The sequence below is a fragment of the Fistularia commersonii genome, chromosome 18, assembly GCF_037954325.1.
Source record: "Fistularia commersonii isolate RoL2024-O1a breed Wild chromosome 18, RoL_Fcom_v1.0, whole genome shotgun sequence".
Taxonomy (NCBI): Eukaryota; Metazoa; Chordata; class Actinopteri; order Syngnathiformes; family Fistulariidae; genus Fistularia; species Fistularia commersonii.
This window is the reverse complement of record NC_141301.1, coordinates 14,711,385-14,732,376: the sequence shown is the minus strand read 5'-3', so window position 1 is coordinate 14,732,376 and position 20,992 is coordinate 14,711,385.

The window sequence follows — 20,992 nt, the reverse complement described above, 5'->3', positions numbered from 1 at the left end:
ATTAATCGCCGTCATGAGTGAAAGTCTCGATGAATCTTGTCCTGCGCGCCGCACTGCTATCGGCGCTAATGGATTCACGTAAGTGGGAGAGGAAAGACGTGCAATAGCCAGTTTTATTACTCGGGAAAACTCATAAAAATGAAACATGCCGGACCTTTCCGTGGCGTTTAAGGAGGACTGCCTGGCAGGATGAACACCAACACTACATCTACCCAGCCGTCTTCTACCGGCCCTCTTGAGCCGATGAAACCTTTCAGAAGCTAACAAGATGGATGTTTTCCTCGCTGTCGAAGTCAGTCCGTCATTTGTCACCCGATCATAAACATCTCTCTCTCGGCGCCTTGTGATGAGTCACATCCTGCAGCTGTGAATAAGAGAGCGTTTGCCATCGGATGCGAAACCCAAAATATGTTTGATAATAATTCCACGTTGCATTTTAACCTCATTCCCCGCCTGCCGCGTCGCGTCCGATCTAATTGGAGGTGATCGGAAGTCCGCGCTGAGAGCGACGCGAACCTCTGAACCCGTTTCTCATCGTAATTGCCACCTTTTGCGAAAACAAACGCGTCGTGGAAAACTCATTCACATGCGTCAGATTGCGTTTTTGTCCTTCTTTTGTTCCCTCCGGGGAGAAGCTCGCAGACGTACGGTTCTGATGCATCCCTTTCTTTCCTCGCCGGTAGGTGGTGCGGCGTTGGAGCGGGTCGATGAAGTGCTGCGCTCTGAAAATGGCAGGTGCTCGACATCACACACACACACACACACACACACACACACGGTTCCTTCCACACGCTCTTACGCTGACGGGTTAAGATGATTACCGCTGCAGCTTCTTTGATCCCGGACTTGGAGAGATTGTTTGTCCTTGATCGCGTTGACCTCGTCCGGCACGGCGAAGTTTGCGTTCTGTACTTTTGCACAGAACCCCCTCCTGTACCAGGCACAAGGCCGCGCAGCTATGAAGCTACGTCAGCCTCGGCTACGTGAGCGAAAACGGTCCGGGCGGTGATTTGCCATCTCTTAAAAACGACAGAGGAGTCCACCCAGGGCGGATTGCGCCGTTTCCAAGTGCGCCCTATCAACTTTCGGTATGTTATTCTCAAAGTCCGATAAAGCAATCGCTCGGGTCTCGCTACGGCACAATTTGTCTCGGTACGTGAATGACCTGACAGACCGCCTGTTTCGCAAGCGGTGGCTGAAAGAATGTTAGATTATTCGCTTATATTAGGGGGAGAGGGGGGAAAAAAAAAAAAAAAACACTTGAAATGCGACTGCCCCCGGTCTGAATCTCATCTATCATCCCGTATTGCTTCAGCGTTATATTTATCGTTTTTCTCCTCCAGAAGAAATGATTGTTCAGCGCCATGGAAACTAAAAAAAAACAAAAACAAAAAAAAACAAGTTGTCGGTTATTCATAATAAAAGCTGAGTCTGGTTTTTTCTTCACCTTGAAAACGTTTTCAGGGGGTCGGTCCGAGGCGAAGGCCGTCCCGACCACCTGCGCAGCCACCGGAGCGTCCGCTCGGGGAAAACCGCCGCACAAAACTCATTTGATCCAGGAGATGCCGGAGTGGCGAATCTTCTGACTCTTCGAAGCAACGCTTCATTTTCCCGGCTGAAAATCTTCCCTGAGATGTTTGCATCCCCCTTATGGTCCATGATGTTTCCTCCTGCGGCCTTGTTTTGGTCCTAAAAGCCATTCGTTTGGCAAGTTTATGTGCTCTGTCGTCGTTACACGGGAGTGAGGCGGCGAAGCAGCAAAATAACCGGCTTCCTTCACACCCGTCGACTTCAGAGCTTCAGAGATACCGCCGGACCTCGTCCATACGGAGCGCTGAAGGTTCCCGGTCCGTTCTCGACAGGGGGGGGCCTCTCCGGCGTGGAGTTTGGATGTTCTCCTCGTTTCTGTGCGAGTTTCTCCGGCTTCCTCCCACCCAACGTCCAAAAACACACAGGAGGTTCATTGGCATGTAAACGAAAAGGCTCGGGGTGTGTGAGGTGTGTGAATGATGAACGTGAGGATGAAAAGATGGATAGTTGTAGTTGAATGAATGAATGGATGAAGTATTTTTGCGTCTGCGGAGGTTCCCGGTCATCCAGGTCCTGGTGGATTCTTGTGGAAATCTTCTTGTCTTGGCAACTGGACTTGAATTTCTCCCCTCATCCCAGAGGCTTCTTCAGTTCTGTTGACCTGTGGGGAGTTTCCCGATAAAACTGCCAGGGTTTTGGGCGGGTCGAGGTTATGGTGGCTTGTTGTGTAAATGGAAGTATTGATCTGCAGAGCCTTAGTGTGTGTGTGTGTGTGTGTGGGGGGGGGGGGTTGCTTTGCTAACGGGGGTGTTGTTCGTTGGAACAAACAGGCAACTTAGAGGGATTCGCTGGATTGGAATGTGAAAAGGTGAAGATAAACAAAGGAGTGAAACCTGTTGGATCACATGACCTGAGGACGTTACCGAGGGGCTGCTAGTGGTGGTGGATCTCTGGAGGGTGCAGAAGGTCCTGGTCCGTGTGTTCGAATCCATCTTAGTATTGATCCCAGGATGAAAATCCTTCCTTATGTGGCAACCGGACTTGAATTTCTACACTTGACGACGTTTCAACCCTCATCCCAGAGGGTTCTTAAGCTCTAAGGACGTGCGTGGAGTTTCTGAATCAAGCTGCCAGGGTTTCGGACGGCTCCCGATTGGTTATGTAGATGGAAGAGTTGATCGGCAGAAACTGGGTTACAGTGATCCCTCGCTATAACGCGGTTTACTTTTCACGGTTTGGCTACTTCACGGATTTGCATCGTGCATCGTGTTCTGCATTCTGATTGGCTAAAAAGTCACTCCGCTTCTTCTCTACCTGTGCGTCAATAACGTTGCAGTTTAATAGGTACACGAACGTAAAACAGCTTGCCAAATTTACATGACGTGCAAATTCTCTTGCAATTTCGAGGTTCTCTAAAACCCATAATGTGGACAAAATGCTCTGGGGCGACAAAAGGGCCCAAAAGGCAGCGGAAGATGATATCTATCGCAGATAAAGTTAAACTTCTGGACATGCTAAGGGAAGGTAAAAGCTATGCGGCTGTAGGTCGGCATTATGGAATTAATGAATCTTCCGTTCGTTCCATAAAGAAGGACGAAAAAAACATAAGGACGACAGCAGCAATGTATAATAGAGTATTTAATTGTATAATAATTGTAAAAAAAAAAAAGGTTTCTACTTCACGGATTTTACCTATCACGGGTTCTTTTTGGAAAGTAACCCCCGCGAAAAATAGGTGTATACTGTATATCGAGAAACTCCCCGAAGAAGCCTCTCGGACCAGGGGTTAAACGTCCTTGAGTGGAAGAAGAATCCGCCATGAAGGATGACTGAGAAGCTCCACAGGCAATGAATGAAGTCTTCGGAGAAGCTCTGCAAAGCACAACGGCAGAAAGATATGCCTTTCGCACAACATCAGCCAAATTTGACCGCTGCATTGAAGCCATCATGGATGCAGAAAGGCAGCTAAGAAACGCCACCAGGGGAGCAGTTGGGGTTGCGGCGTTTTCCCCAACGACACTCGGACGGGCCGGGAGGAACGAGGAATCGAACCAGGAATGCTCAAACCCCCCCGAGAGGAGCCACATTTTCCGGTTCCCTTCTTTACCCGGCGGCGCCGCGAACGGAAAACCCTTTCAAAGAGCCGTTTCCACAGCCAGTCCGCTTTCACCCCCAGCGGGTGTTTTGCAGCGGTCGCCTCCAGGCCTTGTGCTTCCCACGCAGAGGAGGCTCCACGCCGTGCTCGCAAGGCGGCAGGTGCTCTTAAAATGTAACCCGCCTCCCACGAGCTAGCGAGCATATGTTTGGCGCCGTGTGTTTTAAACTCCCATCATAACTCCACTTTACATCACCCGGGTGGCGGGTGATGTAAAAATGTAAAAAAGACGGTCCGCTGACAAGCACGTCCCAGATAGTCATCGCCCGTGACGCTTTCTTTCTTTTTGCTTATACGGAAGTCCGGCTCTTTTTAGAGAACCGGCTTTTACGACTCGGCTCACTAAAAAAAGCCGGCTCTTTCGGCTCCCAAACGGCTCTTCAGATTTTTTTGTTGCTTTAATCGATATTTTACCAATAATAATGTAACATTATGCACAAAATGAATTATTAATTACTAAAAAAAAAGTATTATACTACTATATTATAATGGCCTTTATTTTTTCGCTCTACAGTGAATTATTGACTAATTTAAACTTTTAACTTTTTTATACTAAGCAAGTTTAAAGTCAAGCAGAACACAGAATCCCTGAAAAAACACACGACTCAACAAAATGTAAATTAAAAATATTTACTTTTCAGTGCAACAACAAATAAACTATGAAATACAAGAATAAACTTTTAGCTTTTTTATACGTAACAAATTTAAAGTGAAACACAGGATCCCTGAAAAACACAGGAAATATAAATTAAAATATTTACAGATCCACAAAAAATAAACTATAAAATACAAAACAATTTAAGCTTTTTATACACTCAGCAAATTTAAAGTCAAACAACACAGAATCCCTGAAAAAAATGCAAAACAACAAAATGAAATAATTGAAAATTAAATTCAAATTCAAAATATTAACTCTTCAGTGCTGTAAATAAAGTATAAAATACAAGAACTTTTAACTATTTACCCATCAACTTTCAACCAATTCAGACTGAAACAACTCCTGAAAAACACACAAAAAGTATAAATTAAAACGTGTAAAACAAAAAGATCAGCAGTCTCTAATGAAGATTGGGATTTAGAAACACCAAGAGAAAAAAAATGCGCCTCGAAGTGAGCCGGCTCCTGATTGGTGGGTAGCCGGCTCCCCACCAATCAGGAGCCGGCGCCCGTCGTTCTCACTCGTGTCCAGAACGTGGACTTACAGCACATTTCTCCGCCTTGGCTGCTCGTGTACCAGGAACCCGAGGGGACGCCACCAGAAAATAGAAAATAAGCTCATTTCCAAAAAAACCCCTTCTGGCTCCGGGGCGTTTGAGCGAAAACAGGCTGCTTTGGGATATTTGTCTTATTTCTATGAGTTTAGGCCAACATTTTAAAAGCGTACACGAGCGAACGCTGAAGTTCTGGCTTCTGTTGCATAAATATGTATGTAGTCTGTCGGGAATGTTTCCCTCTGACACCTACATCCTTGAAATTTTATACAGACGCTCTTCTCAGCAGCGACCTGGTTTCTACATAGGTTGTCTCCTTTATTGTTTGTACATTTGTTCTTCATCAGTCTGCATGCGTAACGTCGCAGATCCGACCGTCCCGCTCTGATCTCGACTCCGAAGGTGGATGTGACTGAATGCAGGCATTGATCTAAATTTAAGATGTGTCTTGACTGAGTTTGTGTCTGGATCTGTGAGAACACTTTCTCTGGATGACATTGTTGTCGCTCGTATGGTTGGACCGCGTGACGCAGACCGACGTCTTCGATGCCGGAATGGAGACGCCTACTTTTTTATTGCTCCTTTGTCCGGGTCAACGTCCACGGATGCCTTTTCTGGCGAAGTCGAGATAGAAAATCTTGGTTTTCTGCAGGGCAACATGACATCATGAGCTCTTCATATCTGCAGATCTGTGTTTACATACATATGTGCAGACGGCTGCCACGTGAGCGCGCACGAGGCACGGAGCTGAGGCATTTCTGATTTAAATAGATGAAAAAAAAAAAGGAAAAGAAATTGGAGAAATCTCTTTTTCAATTACATCAGCAACAGATGATGACTTTCAGAGGCCAGATGTGCAGCATGGAGGCTGATCTATTTTCACTTTTTGATTTTATTTTCGTTCGTCAATTCATTCATTCATTCATTCATTCATTCATTATCGCTGATCCTGCAGCCAGCTGTGATTGGGCGAGAGGCTGGTTCAGCTCGGACTGGTCAAACACAGACACACACACGCTCATTCACTTTCATTCACACGTCATGAAGAGATGGGCAGCCATTCACCCTCTCATTCACATGATTTATGATTTCCAACGAACCTTGTGCAGGCTTTTAGATGCATGTGGGAAGAAGTGGGAAACCCAGAGGAAACCCATGCAGACAGGGGGAGAACATAGAGACTCCACACAGAAAGGCACACTGTAGGACTGGAACAAGGGACCTACATATTTAACCTTATTTTATTTTATTTTATTTTATTTTATTTTATTTTATTTTATTTTATTTTATTTTATTTTATTTTATTTTATTTTATTTTATTTTTTATCTTATTTTATTTTATTACATTTAATCTAATTTAATTTAATTTCTTTATTTTTTAAGTCATTAGAACTGAGGAAGCCTCTCAGATGAGGGGGGAAACGTCTTCAAGTCCAGTTGCAAAGATAAGAAGAATTTTATTTTATTTTATTTGACTGTATTTCATTTTTTTCATTTTGCCAGAGCTGGAGTAGACAATGCGACCTACATATTCAATATTATTTTATTTTATTTTATTTTATTTTATTTTATTCTATTTTATTTTATTAAATTAAATTAAATTAAAATTAATTAAATTTTACTTAATTTTCTCAGTCATGACGACTGGAAGCCTCTCAGATGAGGGTTGAAATGTCTTCAAGTCCAGTTGCAAAGACAAGAAGAATTTTCTTTTATTTTATTTGACTGTATTTCATTTTATTTCATTTCACTGGAGCTGGAGTAGACAATGGGGCCTACATATTTAACCTTATTTAATTTAATTTGATTTGATTTAATTTAGTTTAATTTAATTTAATTTAATTTAATTTAATTTTACTTTATTTTCTAAGTCATTAGAACTGAAGAGGCCTCTCAGATGAGGGTTGAAACGTCCTTAAGTCCAGTTGCAAAGACAAGAAGAATTTTCTTTTATTTTGTTTGTATTTAATTTATTTAATTTCATTTCACTGGAGCTGGAGTACACAATGGGGCCAACATATTTAACTTTATTTAATTACATTTAATTAAATTTAATTCAATCTTACTTCATTTTCTCAGTCATTACTGTATTTCATTTTTTTTTATTTTGCCGGAGCTGGAGTAGACAATGCGACCTACATATTCAATATTATTTTATTCTATTTTATTTTATTTTATTTTATTTTATTTTATTAATTAAAGTAAATTAAATTAAATTTTACTTAATTTTGTCAGTCATTACAACTGAGGAAGCCTCTCAGATGAGGGTTGAAACGTCTTCAAGTCCAGTTGCAAAGACAAGAAGAATTTTCTTTTATTTTGTTTGACTTTATTTCATTTTATTTCATTTCGCTGGAGCAGGAGTAGACAATGTCGCACTCAAACCATCATCTTGAGTGCACGTCAGTAATAACTGACCTTGACAATCTCAATCAAAGCGCCCGCGAAGCCTGGCACACAACAACACGACGAATCTCAGACATTTTTCCAGACGGGTCCGTCCTCTCTGCTCTCTGCTTCCTCTTGAGTGTCTCACTCCCCCCCCTTCCCTGTTTTAAATTTCCTGACGGTAGACATTTTACTCCCGGGACTCCCAGACACTGACAAATTGGCAACTTTCTCTTCCCCACCCTGCACGATAAAATATCAGTAACCTTTCTGTTGAGCGATGTCTCACCTCTCCGATCCGCAAAGGGCTCTGTTCGCTGCTTCGGTGTTTAACGGAAAGCCGATGCCCTTTTATTTTCGGTAATCAAGGCAAAACGAATATCCCTCTTCCGCGCCAGCGTCCCGCGGCGGTGCACGCCTGTTATTTTTAGTCACGTTCAGCACAGTTTCACACGATCGTACCCGAGATTCACGCCGCCGCCGCCGCCGCCGGATCGGTCCTCCGGAGGCGCTGTTAAAGTGCCCTTGAGCAAAACGGGAAGCCGCTAATCGCTCTCGATGCCGTGCCATCTGGCGGAAAGTGTGCGAGTTTTCATGTTGGCGGCGTGCGGATGCGACGGTGTGGTAAATACACAGCGGTCAGCCGACGGAGGCCATAAGTGGAGTGTGTTTACCATTTGCCCGTCAGGGAAGTACCGCGATGTCGCCGTGTAATGGAGCTCTTATGGTCGGAAAGGTTGTTTTTTTTTTTTTTTTCGTTATTATCCGTCGGATAATAACGCAGAAACCGGCGGGTGAGGGGAACCGCGTGGGCCGAGAAAAATATCAGAAATAAAGGAAAATAGCATGAAATTCAAAGGTAAAGGTGTATCGGCGAGCGTATCAGAGCGCAACTGCACAATGAAAACAATAGGAAATGGGAAAATGGATGATAATCCAAGCCGGACTAGAAGGTTCCTGACAATAGGAGGGACGGCGTGCATCCAGCCGGAGGGGACGGCTTCCTCCCTGCAAGGAGGATTTGCAGAGATCTGGCTGAGCGGTGACACAACACCTCCACAGGAAGGCAGAAGCGAAAACAAAAGTCCCTCATAAAAGGAGATTCTTTTCTTTGCCTGACAAGTGCAGCAGCCCATTTATTATTTATGATAACAGCATGTTGCGCCGGTTTGCATGGGTTTTTTTTTTTTCTTATTTTTTTTTCTGTCAAGTTTGACGCAGAAAATTGAAAAACAACATCGTCGGTGAATCAACACTTTCTGATGCCGCGCAAGTGAATAAGTTAGGTATTGCAATTGCCTCCCGTTTAAAATAAGACATCCAACACTCATATTTCAATAAAATCCGCGTAGCATTTTGTGTGATGTGCGTCAGTGTGTGTGTGTGTGTTTTTGTGCTGCAGCTTTCATGGTGACAAAAAAAAAACACAAGAGCCGTTGCAAAACACCAGCTCTCGCCAACTGTCTTCATCTTGTCAGCAGATGTATAAGCTGAAATATGTCGTTACTTTCAAAATAGCTGTTGAGGCGAACCCACGCACAACGCCGGGTCCGTCTGCCAGAGACGTTTGGAAACCGGACCGGAAGAGTAATTGGCGAGGCGTCTTCCAGACACAATGACGCTCTTCGGGGCGAATACGATCTTTCGGGTCGGAGGTCCCCGACCTTTTTTTGTACCAGGAACCGGTTTTATGCATGCAAATGTTTCCGCGGAAGGGTTCAATTATAAGAACTCTTGTCAGTTCATAGTATTTAATCTGAATATAACCGTTACACATTGCGATTATAATCATTTTGCATCGATATAAATAATCCTAAATAAGTAATAAATAGGACTGAATGGTTTCGTAGCTTCATTAGCTTGCCGTTCAATGCAAATAGTGCATAGCGGGCGCGATGGTTGCGGATCACCTGTTGTGATTAATTTAGGTAGGAATCAGAATCTGATTTTATTGTGGGGTAGAATCAAAATAGAACTCTGTATACAAATAAAGAATAGCGAATATTAAAAATAATATAAAAAGTAAGACGGTAAAAAAAAACTGTAAGAAATAAAGAAAGAAAAATCAAGTTAAAGGTTTGTAAAAATATATATATTATATATGTACATGTATATGATTACATGCAGTCATGTTGTGTATAAGTTGTACAGAAAAATGGCAATTTTTATGTCGTAAGATAAAATAGCTATTTTCTTGGAAACGGCTTTCTTTTTTCTGGCAGTCTGCGACGTTTCCGCGGTCTTGTCATTTTGCCTGTTTCCTACCGAAAAAGCTCTACAGTGAATTTCGTCATCAGTTCTTTTTTTTTCACGGGCTAGCTTGTGGTAGCTGAAGGTAAAGGCGGCGATGGTCATTTTTCAAAATAAAATGCGGACGGATTGATTAAAAACTATTATTTGTGGCCAGAAAGATTTTCTTTGCGGACCGGTACCAACTGATCGAGGGTGGAGGACCCCTGCTTTAGCTTATCGAGCGTCTTTGTCCCATCTTACCCGATCGGTGTGTCATCTGCATGCGTTAAAATCGGCAAGATTTTGAAAAACGATGAAGGAAAGGCCGCAAACTGATTCCTCATTCTAACCGGGGGCTTCTTTGCCATGAGGCGGAAGCGCTAACCGCTGCAGCGCCGCGCCAGAACCGCTGTGAAATACAATTTCAAATGAATAGTAGATTAGCTAAATGTCAGACAGAACCAGTTAACCCTGGGAATAATGTGATCCCGCCTCCGAGGGGAGGCATGGATATTTTTGAGCGTCACATATTTATGTACAGCTGGTGTGAAAAGGCGTCTGGAAATCTACGCGTTCGTTATTTCACTTACATCAGGAGCCGTGAGAAATGATGAAACGCGTCTTAAACACCCTTCGGTATGGCGCCGTGCTCATCCAGAGGGACGCCGGAGTCCATTATGCAGATTCTCCCACCCAGGTGGGCTCCCGTCCTTCGCTTCACCTTCGTCGCAAACGCTTTTCTACAACGGCGGCGGTCGCGATCCAGACAACTCCGGGTTAAACCGCTAATTTCCTCGCTTTGAAACAACAACAATAACTCGTCCTGCGAGCTCGATGTGATGTTTATAAACATCGCCCGTGGGTCGAGGACCAATGGACCGGATCCGGTGTCTCGGGAGCGGGGAGGGAGCGCGTCATCACGTAAATCAGAACCAGATGCGTTCATTATTCAAAGACGCGCCGAGGCGGACGGCAAAACCGATCCAGAGAAATACGGAATAAGAATCAGAACATTCGAAAGGTCGCCCGAAGATAGACGATCACGGAGGAAGAGCGAGGTGCGAGATAAAAGAGTTGGACTCACGCTGACGGCAGACAACGGGGCTGAACTTTTGAAATTAAACTGAAAAATGTCAAGCCCTGATTCATGAAGTCTAGACGGATGAGCCGCGGTCACCGCGGGACAGCGGCGGTCCGTTGATGGAGTTGGTTCACCGGGAGACGGATCTGCCGTTGCGTCAGCCGCGGTCCGGCGTCGGACTTGCAGCCGGGCCGCGGCGCTCCGGGCGTGGCGACCGGCCGGGTGAACGATGGAGGCACTTTGTGCCGTCGCTGCGTCGAAACCAAGATTAACGATGTCCCGCGGATCGTGTGGGACGTTTTTCGTCTTCGGTCATCGGCCTTTTTATCATCATTTACTTTCTTGGATTTGTTTTATTGCTCTCTGAATCCGTATTGAATGCAAGATCAATATGACATCTGGCTCACTTTGTTATTGGTCTGGGGCGGAGTGGAGAAGAGGTGCGGAGGCTAGCCACGGTTAGCTACGGTCAGCCACGGTTAGCTACAGTTAGCCACAGTTAGCCACGGTTAGCCGCGGTTAGCCAGTTACACACAGTTAGCCACGGTTAGCCGCGGTTAGCCCCAGTTAGATTAGCCACGGTTAGACACAGTTAGCCACGGTTAGCCACGATTAGCCACGGTTAGCCGCAGTTTGCGCCTCACAGCCAGAAGGCTTTTTGGTGTGGAGTCTCCATGTTCACCCCGTGTCTGCGTGAGGTTCCTCAGGGTTCTTCAGGTTCCTCACACGGTCCAAACACATGCAGGAGCTTCAGTGGAGACCCTGAATTGTCCAGACGTGTGAATGCAAGGGTGAATGTCGGTTAGATATGTGAGAGAATAAAAATGGTTTTATTTTTATTTGACATGTGAATCCCTACAACTATGACTGCAGGATGAGCGGCAGATGATGGATGGATGGATGGATGGATGGATGGATGGATGGATGGATGGATGGATGGATGGATGGATGGATGGATGGATGAATTTTCTACCTAGTTCCCTGTGCTTTGCTTTCGTTTGATAGTTTTGCTGCCAGCTGGAATCATCCGGTCGGTAAAGCATGGAGTGTGAGTGCTGCTTTACGTGGGACCTGACTTATTGTAACAGCTCCAGTAAATAGGAAACCGTGAGGCACATTTAGATGTTTGATGCCGAACATTTTCTCTCTTTCTTTCTTTCTTTCTTTGTTGTTTGCTTTGCTTGACTGGTTTGGGAATTTTTTTGTGGCGGACGGAAATCTATCTGTATTCGTCGTGCGCAGTCGGGGATGAATTCACGACGTCATCATTATTTCCATGCAGAAATGATGATCTAAAAAAAAAAAAAAAAAAAAAAGGTTGAAAGCGGTGCGCTCAGTTTGACTTCTGCAGGTTTAGAGCCATCTAGTGGACAAATGGAGCCACTTCACAAAATGTCAGGAAAAACATTTTTAAAAATAAATAAAAGAAAAAAAGACAATCTGATGTTATGGGACAATATAACTAGCACAGAAATTAAAATAATCAGAGTGCAGTTGTGGTGCAGAGAGCCAGCAAAATAGATCATCTTTAAAGTTCCCACATCATCTCAATCTGATGCCGCAGCTTTGTTTGTTTGTTTGTTTGTTTTTTTTTTGTCTTTCCGAAAAACAAACCCGGACGCAGATGGAGGGAACGGGCTCCGTCTCTCTGCCTGCCTGGCTATGATTATTGCATGAGGGGGATGAATAAAAGCAGAGGATCCTGCAGCCCTGCAGGGAAAAGGAAATACTAATGGGCCCTTAATGAAAATCCCCTGCCTGCTCATTAATGCAGACATATACACAAATCAAGCTCATGGGAGGGAAACAACACTCGGCTCGGGCGGGCGCACATTCACACGCGCACGTACGATTATTACGCTCTCTTTTCATCCCGTCTTTTCCATCACCTACTGCCTTTTTCTTCTCGGTCTAATGAGAGATGAAGCGTCGGAGACGCATCCGGCGAGGACGAGTCCACATGGGCGCAGTCACTTTGTCAATTGGATCTGGTGGCGGTGAAAGCGCGGCTCGGAGGCCTGCAGGCGGGTTTAACCAGACGGTTACTGCATCATTGTAAATCCTAACCACATTGGTCAACGGTGATGTTATATGTCGTCACCCTCTTAAAATAATTGCCCGAGTTATAATTTTTTTTTTAAGGCTAAATCAACTTCTTATTCGACGTAAGGCTCGTTTTTTTTTTTTCTCTTTTCTGAAAAACTTGAAAAATTATTTATTTTAAGACTATATGTGTACTTCACGGATATGTAAAATAATTTTCTTGGCCGAAATCGGCTCCATTTTTTTGTGTTTTCTGAAGTTAACATTTTAAGAAGGTGATAATACAGGACTGTCTCAGAAAATGAGAATATTGTGATAAAGTTCTTTATCTTCTGTAATGCAATTACAGAAACAAAAATGTCCTACATTCTGGATTCATTACAAATCAACTGAAATATTGCAAGCCTTTTATTATTTTATTATTGCCGATTATGGCTTACATCTTAAGAAAACTCAAAAATCCTATCTCAAAATATTAGAATATCATGAAAAAGTCATTTTTGTTTTTTTAATTGAATTACAGACGATAAAGAACTTTATCACAATATTCTAATTTTCTGACAGTCCAGAATTTGGTGTTAGTGTCCCCCCGTAAATATATGTATATATATGCACATTGTATATATAGATATGTGTATTTGTGTGTATACATATAATGTAATTTCCAGATTATGGGGCGCACCTGAGAACTAAAAATAACCAAATAAATATATGTGTACGTATATAGGCCACACTTTTCCATAATCCGCAGTAACAGAGAGCGATTTCCATCCACAAATACGTAGTGGAAATGTTTTTTTTTTGTTTGTTTGTTATTCCGAACAGTGCCTTTAAAACGGCTGATGAAAAAGATTAATAATAAATAACACAAGGAAAAGTCCACCCCTCCATCCGTTTTCCGTCCCCGCTTTGTCCTCCTCCGGCCGATCGCTAGCTCGGTCTTCCTTCTGCACGTTAAAACCATGAAAGTTTTCTTTTTCTGCACGGCCTCAGAATTTCACGGTCATTTCAGCGGTCCGATGTGACCGGGCTAAATATTTTGGCGGCGTGAAGCTCATTAGCCCAAAAAAAAAAATCCATAAATTAGCCGTATCATTGTTTAAGCCACAGTGTGGAAAAAAGTAGCGGCTTATAGTCCGTAAATTACAGTACGTGGACATTAAATATATGTGTAATATATGATGTGCACACATGTATGTGTATATGCATATATAGTTTAGTTTAAAAAGTTTACTAGGACTTACATTAAGCACAGAGGCAGAGATGTTTGTACCAGATTGTAGCTAATAGCTAATTTCCATCTGCAGTCCTGGGAAAACAATACAAATATAAAACTGTACAAATAGACAATATATATAAAATATACAAATAGGCAATAAAATAACTATATAATTTATAAACAGGCAATAAAATAACTATATAAATGAATAAATAATAATAATAAAAAATAATAAAACAAATAATAAATAATAATAAATAATTTTGAATAATAAATAAACCCAAGCTGAAAGTGATATTGTTGTGATATTATTAGTTTGGTCATCTGGGGGCCATCAGATGTTGCGAAATACCCGTGTGTGTGTGTGTGTGTGTGTGTGAAAGACTGCTGTCCAGTTTCCTGACGTCGCGTGCGACCAGATTCCACCCTTTGACCGGCGAGCGGCGAGAACGTGACGATAACCTCCGCTGACGTGCGACCGTGCAGACGAGAACGACCGATTCTTCACCGCGGCTTTCAGAAGGGAGATCTTATCCCACCTCGACGCGATCGTTCATCGTCAAACCTTCTGGTGCCGTGAATCTAGCGTGGGTTTCACCCGCACATCCTCTTGTTTTTCTAAGTCCCCGCCTTCTTTCCTGTCTTTCTTTGCAAGTAATTGATTTTATCAAGCCCGGCACACAGGTGGAATTCATTCTGCTGATTAGCGGCGAGCAGACCGCTGGAATGGAGGTTCTGGATCCGGCGTGCCGCGTTTCCTCCCGGCCTTCACCTCGCCCGTCGCTCCGTCTCCCCAGGAGGGAAGCCGTGACCTCAGAGAATCCTCCGCTGTCAGGTATTTTACATTTATACCCCCGTCGCCACGTGGCAAAGCTCGGCTGTGACGCGCACACACACTCACACACACACACACACACACCGGGAAGCGTGTGCAAAGCTATGACGGGATGTTGTTCCCCAGCTCTGGTTACGTTCTGTTCATTCTAATATTAGGCGGCGTAAATGGGTTGGGACAGACGCCTCGGTGACACATGGCTGTATCCGGGTGACCGGGCTGGAGGTGGCAAACCCTTCTCACGGCGCGATAGATCCCTCTGCTGGACAAATCCGAAATGTCCTTTCTGGTTGGCTTTTTCGTGCAAAAACCCCGACGACAAATCCACCGGCGGTGGTTGTGGTGGATTCTTTATGATCCCTGTCTGTTGGCTCGAATAATGGAAAGCGAACACAGGTTTGTGAAACCATGTTTTTACTTGAGATCCACAGTTAAATATTGCAATATTCAGAACTGTGCAATATTTCATTTCATATCAGCTGCACTACAATTTTTTCCTTTTATCATACTATTGTGCACTCCTTACCTCACTTGTTACTAAGACACTTATAGTTTTATCACTTGTTTACTAAGACACTTTATAGTTTCACTGAGACACTTTATAGTTTATAGTTTATTTTCATTTCTAATTCTGCCTTTTTCTTTTTATTATTTATTACTGTTATTTTTTCTGTAACTCTGGCACAACAATTTCCTTCAGGATTAATAAAGTTGTTCTTATCTTATCTTATCTTATCTTGTAAACTCTTTGGATGCGTGCATACGGATAGAAACTTCAATCCGAGTCGAGAGCTGACGACAGAGTCCGGATGAGACGACGATATTCCCCACGCTGATTGTTTTGATGGAGGAAAAATAAACCGGATAACGTCGTTGGAGCTGCGCCGACCCATCAGACACCAGAGACGCCGTCTCGGTGGGTTCACTTATTCTTATTCTCTCTCAATTGGCTTTTTCATCCACACGTATGGAAAACTCAGGGTCTCCAGTGAAAAAGCCAACACGACAAACGAAGGGAAGCCGTTAATCCAATCCGAGCTCGCCGTTTAGCTAGCGTGTGTGTGTGTGTGTGTGTTCAGCTGGGTGAAGGATTTCCATATTTATCACAAGACCCGGCGAGTCAACACACACGCACGTGCGCGTTCGAATTGGATTACTTATTTGAAATTTGAACAAGCGCCGGCGTCCGAGCCCTCCCGTCTCCGGGTTATTTCAAATCCCGCACGTTTGGAATGAGTCGATTCTCCGGTAGCTCGTTTCTATTTGCTTCGACCCTCCGAAATGAGACGTTCCTGGTTGCACCGCCTTCCAAATGTCAATAATTCCGTCTCCTCGGCGGCCGACGGCCCGCTCTGCTCTTTGCACGCGTTTGCTTTTGCGACCTTGAGAAACCAGACGAGGGGTTTCATGCCGCTATCACACCACGTGTTGCCGGTGTTTGGGAGAAACTCCGAAAGGTTTTTGGTCAAACACCTTCTACCGGTGCATTTTAAACCCCCGAGACTAGAGCCGGTTCACCTGGAGGACAAAACACCCAGGCAGAAGATGGATCGTGACGACGTCCATGTTGGAGAGACCAAACAACCTCGGCACAAACGGACACAGGAGGGTCCACCTCCTCGTGAAGGTCAAGGGCCGGTCCTTTGGAGAACCCAACGTCCGAATTGTGTCCGAAGAAGACAGATGGTTGGAGAGAGGAGTCGAAGAAGCCATCTTTGTCAAAACAGAAAACCAGAAAATTTCACAGCATATAACGCCGTACTGGATCAGTACCAAGACAGACCAGGACCTTCTGCACCTCCCAAACAACCAGCAGAACCAGTATCCTCCACCCAATCCATGTGATCCAGCAGGGGTCACTCCTCTGTTTAGCTTTACCTTTAAATCCAGGTAATCCCACAAAAGTTGCGCCCCCGTTAGCGTAACAACCCGCTTGGAACCTAGCGTTAGCGCTTCCATCTACGAAACAAGCCACCGTATCCCAGACCCGCCCAAAAACCCTGGCGGGATCTGATCAGAAACTCCCCACAGGTCACTCGAAGTGAAGAAGACGAGGGCTGAAACGTCTCAAAGTGAAGAAATTCAAGTCCGCTTGCCACGACAGGAAGATTTCAACAAGAGCGCTGTGATATTAGCTTTTGTGAAATATCCGACGATCTGATTTCAAAGGTTTCTCCCGCTCTCCTTCCTCAATGTCGTCTTCTTCTTTCCTCAGCGCAACTCCAGGTAATCCAATCTTGTTAATATTTGATAAAAACCCGGGATGATTATGCACATAAACTGTATGCGTCTGCAATTTAAGGAAACAAATCGCTTCAAACCGGAGTGTTGATGTCAGTCCGGCAACATCAGTTTCTGGCAGTTTTGATTGGACTCTTGGATCTGTATTCGGCGATGACGTCGACCAGGTGGTTGAAAGCCGGCCTTCTATTGGCCGCCGCCGTTTCCCGACCCGACGGCGCTGGGAATACGTCGGGTATTTTTACCCCGCGTCCTCAGCACGCTTTGGTTTTGACTTCCGAGCCTGTGTTTCAGATGAATTATTAATGGGATGTCGCAAGACGGCTGTAATTCTCTAATCAAACTCCCGCCGACGGAGCGCCGCTTCGTTAAATGCCTGTTAAAAAAAAAGGCATTTTCGAGCCTGACCTGCGTCGCGCTGACGTGATCTTCAAATTATCAACAGCCGATAATCTCCTGGACAGGATCCTCCCTCCATAAACCTCCTCTCTGGTCTTCTCCTGGACCTTCTGCCCTGCAGCTCCGACCTCAGCGTCCTTCCACCCAGATCTTCTCCAGGCCAAACCCGAGCTTCGTCTGAAAATCGTTTTCCTCACCGGCTCTCGCTCGCACTCCAACATTTGAAATACAGATCTGCCTCAGCCGCGTGGATTTAGATACTTTTGTAATAATCGTCTCGAGGAGCATTTTGTTTTTCTTTCCAAATAAATCCTTATATAACCGCAAGCGAGCCGCATTACCGTCCCGTGTGGATTCTCGACTCCTTTTCTTTTTTTAACATCAGAACTTTGGAGGGAATGAAATCTCAAATGATGTGAAAATCCATTGTTTTGGAAGAAGTTTGAACGCTCTGGATCTTCTACTCTCACACCAGCTGACTTCCTTGTCCTCGTTCCCTCCGTCCCATAAAGCCCCTCCAGTCTGGCAGCTCCAAACCTCATTATCCTTCCAACCCGGATGTTCACGTCCACGTCCAAACCGTCGCAGAGGGACGACACATGGTAGATGTTCTGGAGATAAAACCAGACTGATGGACTCGTTCTCGATCCTCTCCGTCCTCCTCACTCCCACAGAGAACCTCCCGCGTCTTCGCCTCTGCCGCCTCCATCTCCACCTCCTGTTCTTCTCCTCTGCATCTCCAAACCAGAAACCATGACCGCCGTCACCTCCGTCTTCTCCACCTTCCCTTTCCGTCTGGTTGATGTTCTATCATACTTTCCTCCACCCGTTCCAACCTGCCTTCTCCACCTTCTCCATTCCTCTGGACTGCTTAAACCAGGGGTGTCAAACACACAGCCCGCAAGGGGGTTCGATCAGGTCCGCAGAATAATTTGAAAGTGAAAAAGTGCATTAAAGACAAGGATTTAATTTTTTTAATAGGCGCAATTCGCCAATTTTCCGCTAGGGGGCGCACTATTTTGGTCAGAGTAGAAGACAATCTGCATCACTGAGACGGACCAATCAGCAGACGTTATCAATGCGCCGTCTGCTGCTTGTTACCACCTTGTTTCTACCCTGTTCTCTACCTCTATTCCCTCATTAGCTAAATGTTGTTAACAAAAAAGAGAAAAGTAGAGAAAGAGTGTAGAATTTTCAAAGAAAAATAGACAACGTCCTATTTATTTACGGAGACGCATGGGAAACCTTTGTGCTTGGTGTGTTTGCGACAAGTTTCGGTATTTAAGGAATATAATATTCGGCGCCACTACGAGACTCATCACAGCGAAAAATATGACAGCTTGCAAGGACGACTGAGAAGAGATAAGATAAACGAATTACTGGCGGTTCTGAGGAAACAGCGTCCACGTTCACCCATAGCTGAGAAATCAGTGAAGCCAGCGGTAAAAGCCAGCTAACTAATTGCTAGCGAAAATGTGCAATTTAATGTTAGTCACCTTACTACAAACTAGTATGGTGGAATTCTACTGTTCATGCAACTCCATACGTTTTCAGTATGTATTGTTTGTGTTTGCATGTTTCATGGATGAAGTTCACACACTTACAGGACAGGTGAACACTTTCTTCCTTATACATTTAATAGCACTCTTTTGAGTTTGTAGGGTCCAGGCAGGGATTCAATTTAGATTTTATATGCACATGTGTAAATGGTTTAAAAATCCCTTTCTTTATAAGTCTCATTTAATCTTAAAGTGAATTACTATATCTTTCAATACCAATTACTTGTTAAAGTTTTGTGCCTTTTCGATCAGCTGGATCAGTTGCATTGCAAACATGTGAATGATAAAAGTAAATGAGGCGTTTTTTGGAGGAAATGTCATGAAATGTTCTGTAAAAGGATTGTTCAGTAAATTACAAGATTTTCCTCATATCCTTGTACTTCTTTACACCAAAACAGAGGAAAGACATGATATTTTGGCTATTTATTGCTATGTATGCTATTATTTTATTGGTCCGGCTCACTTGACATCTCCCCAGGCCGAATGTGGCCCTCGATAAGAAATGAGTTTGACACCCCTGGCTTACAACCTTCCATCTTCTCCATCTCTGCTCCTCCTCCCCTTCCCTTCCCTGCGGGTAAACAAACAACTAAAAAACATCTTTACAAAGACTACGAGATCCGAGATGCGCTGCAGTCTTTCCCCGACGTGCTGCATTGCAGAGTGAGTCTCCTCAGAGGAGAACAAGCAGGTGATAATATGTGGATCTTGAACTTGTTTGGGAAACTTTTCCCCGCCTGAATCGGACGCAAGCGTCTACAAACCGCATTTTAAGTTTGCATCCGTTCCGTGATGGTACGAATGTTCATTCATTCACGGTCGCGCCGCTTATCCTGCGCTCAGAGCTGCTGGAGAAGATCCCTGATCTCCAAGATCTCTTGGATTTTTCAGATTTCTCTGAACAAACTCGATGCCGATTTGTTTTGAAGGAAAAACGAACCACTTCTCGTTCTCATTCCTAATTGCTCCTGTCATCAGCCCCTTCGCTTTGTCCGCCCCGACGTACGACCGGATATATTTCCTCAGTACCGAGAGTGTTTTGACAGGATAATGGCTTCTTGCTGTTTGGAGCGGATCCCGATTCATTAAAATTGACTTTTCCCGTCGGCTCACGCATCCCGTACCCCCTTCCATCCCCCACCCCCGAATCAAGATCGACTGAGAGCATCATTGAAATTTACTCAAAGGGCGACAATCCAAAGATCTATCAGCGGTAATAATAATGCGGGCGACGACCGCGGAGATGAATCGACAGCCGGTGGACATTCAGCAAACAAATTCTGAGTCCTTCAGCCTGGAAATCCTTGGACGCCACGGGGAAGGACGAGGCAAGGCCGCGGCAGGGAACGGGGGCTCGCGACGCCACGTGGTTTCCCCTCAGTGCCGAAAGACCAAAGTACAAAATGTGTCTTCGGCATGTCGGAGCAGAAGCCGTTTGTCCTGCGGTACCTTTTCTCTCTTCCAGGCAAGCGGACTTACGCAACGATAACCGCTTCTCTTTTTGGAGCTTCAGCACCACCACAAAATACAAGTCAACATGTTCCCATCTATTTCTGTTTTCCCTGCGATTCTACCGATCAAAGCTTCTGCGATGCAGCTTGTTTGCAAGGATTTGACATTTTATTTCTGTATTTATTTGGTGATTTTTTTTTTAAATATTTTTCTCATCATTTTTTTATATACATCCATTATATTTTGATATATTATCTTATTTTTTATGTTTATTTATTTATTGTTTTTGTGCTCTACTTATATATGCATCTCCATAATATTTTTTTTATTTCTATTTCCTTATAATCCATTTTTAACTGTGAAACTTTGCTGATTGTTTTATTTATTGTCATTTAATTTTTTTTTATCTTATTTCTTAACTTTCAATTTAATTTCAATTTATTCATTATTTTTATCTATAGAATTATTTGTGTGGTTGTTTAGCCAGTCATTTCACATTTCATAATATATATTATTTTCTCATAATTCATTTTGATTAATTGATTTTTTTAATGTCTATTTCCTTATTTTCAATGTATTCATTTATTTAAAATCTATCATTTATGTATTCAATCAATTAATTTTTTTTTTTTTTTTTTGGTCTATTT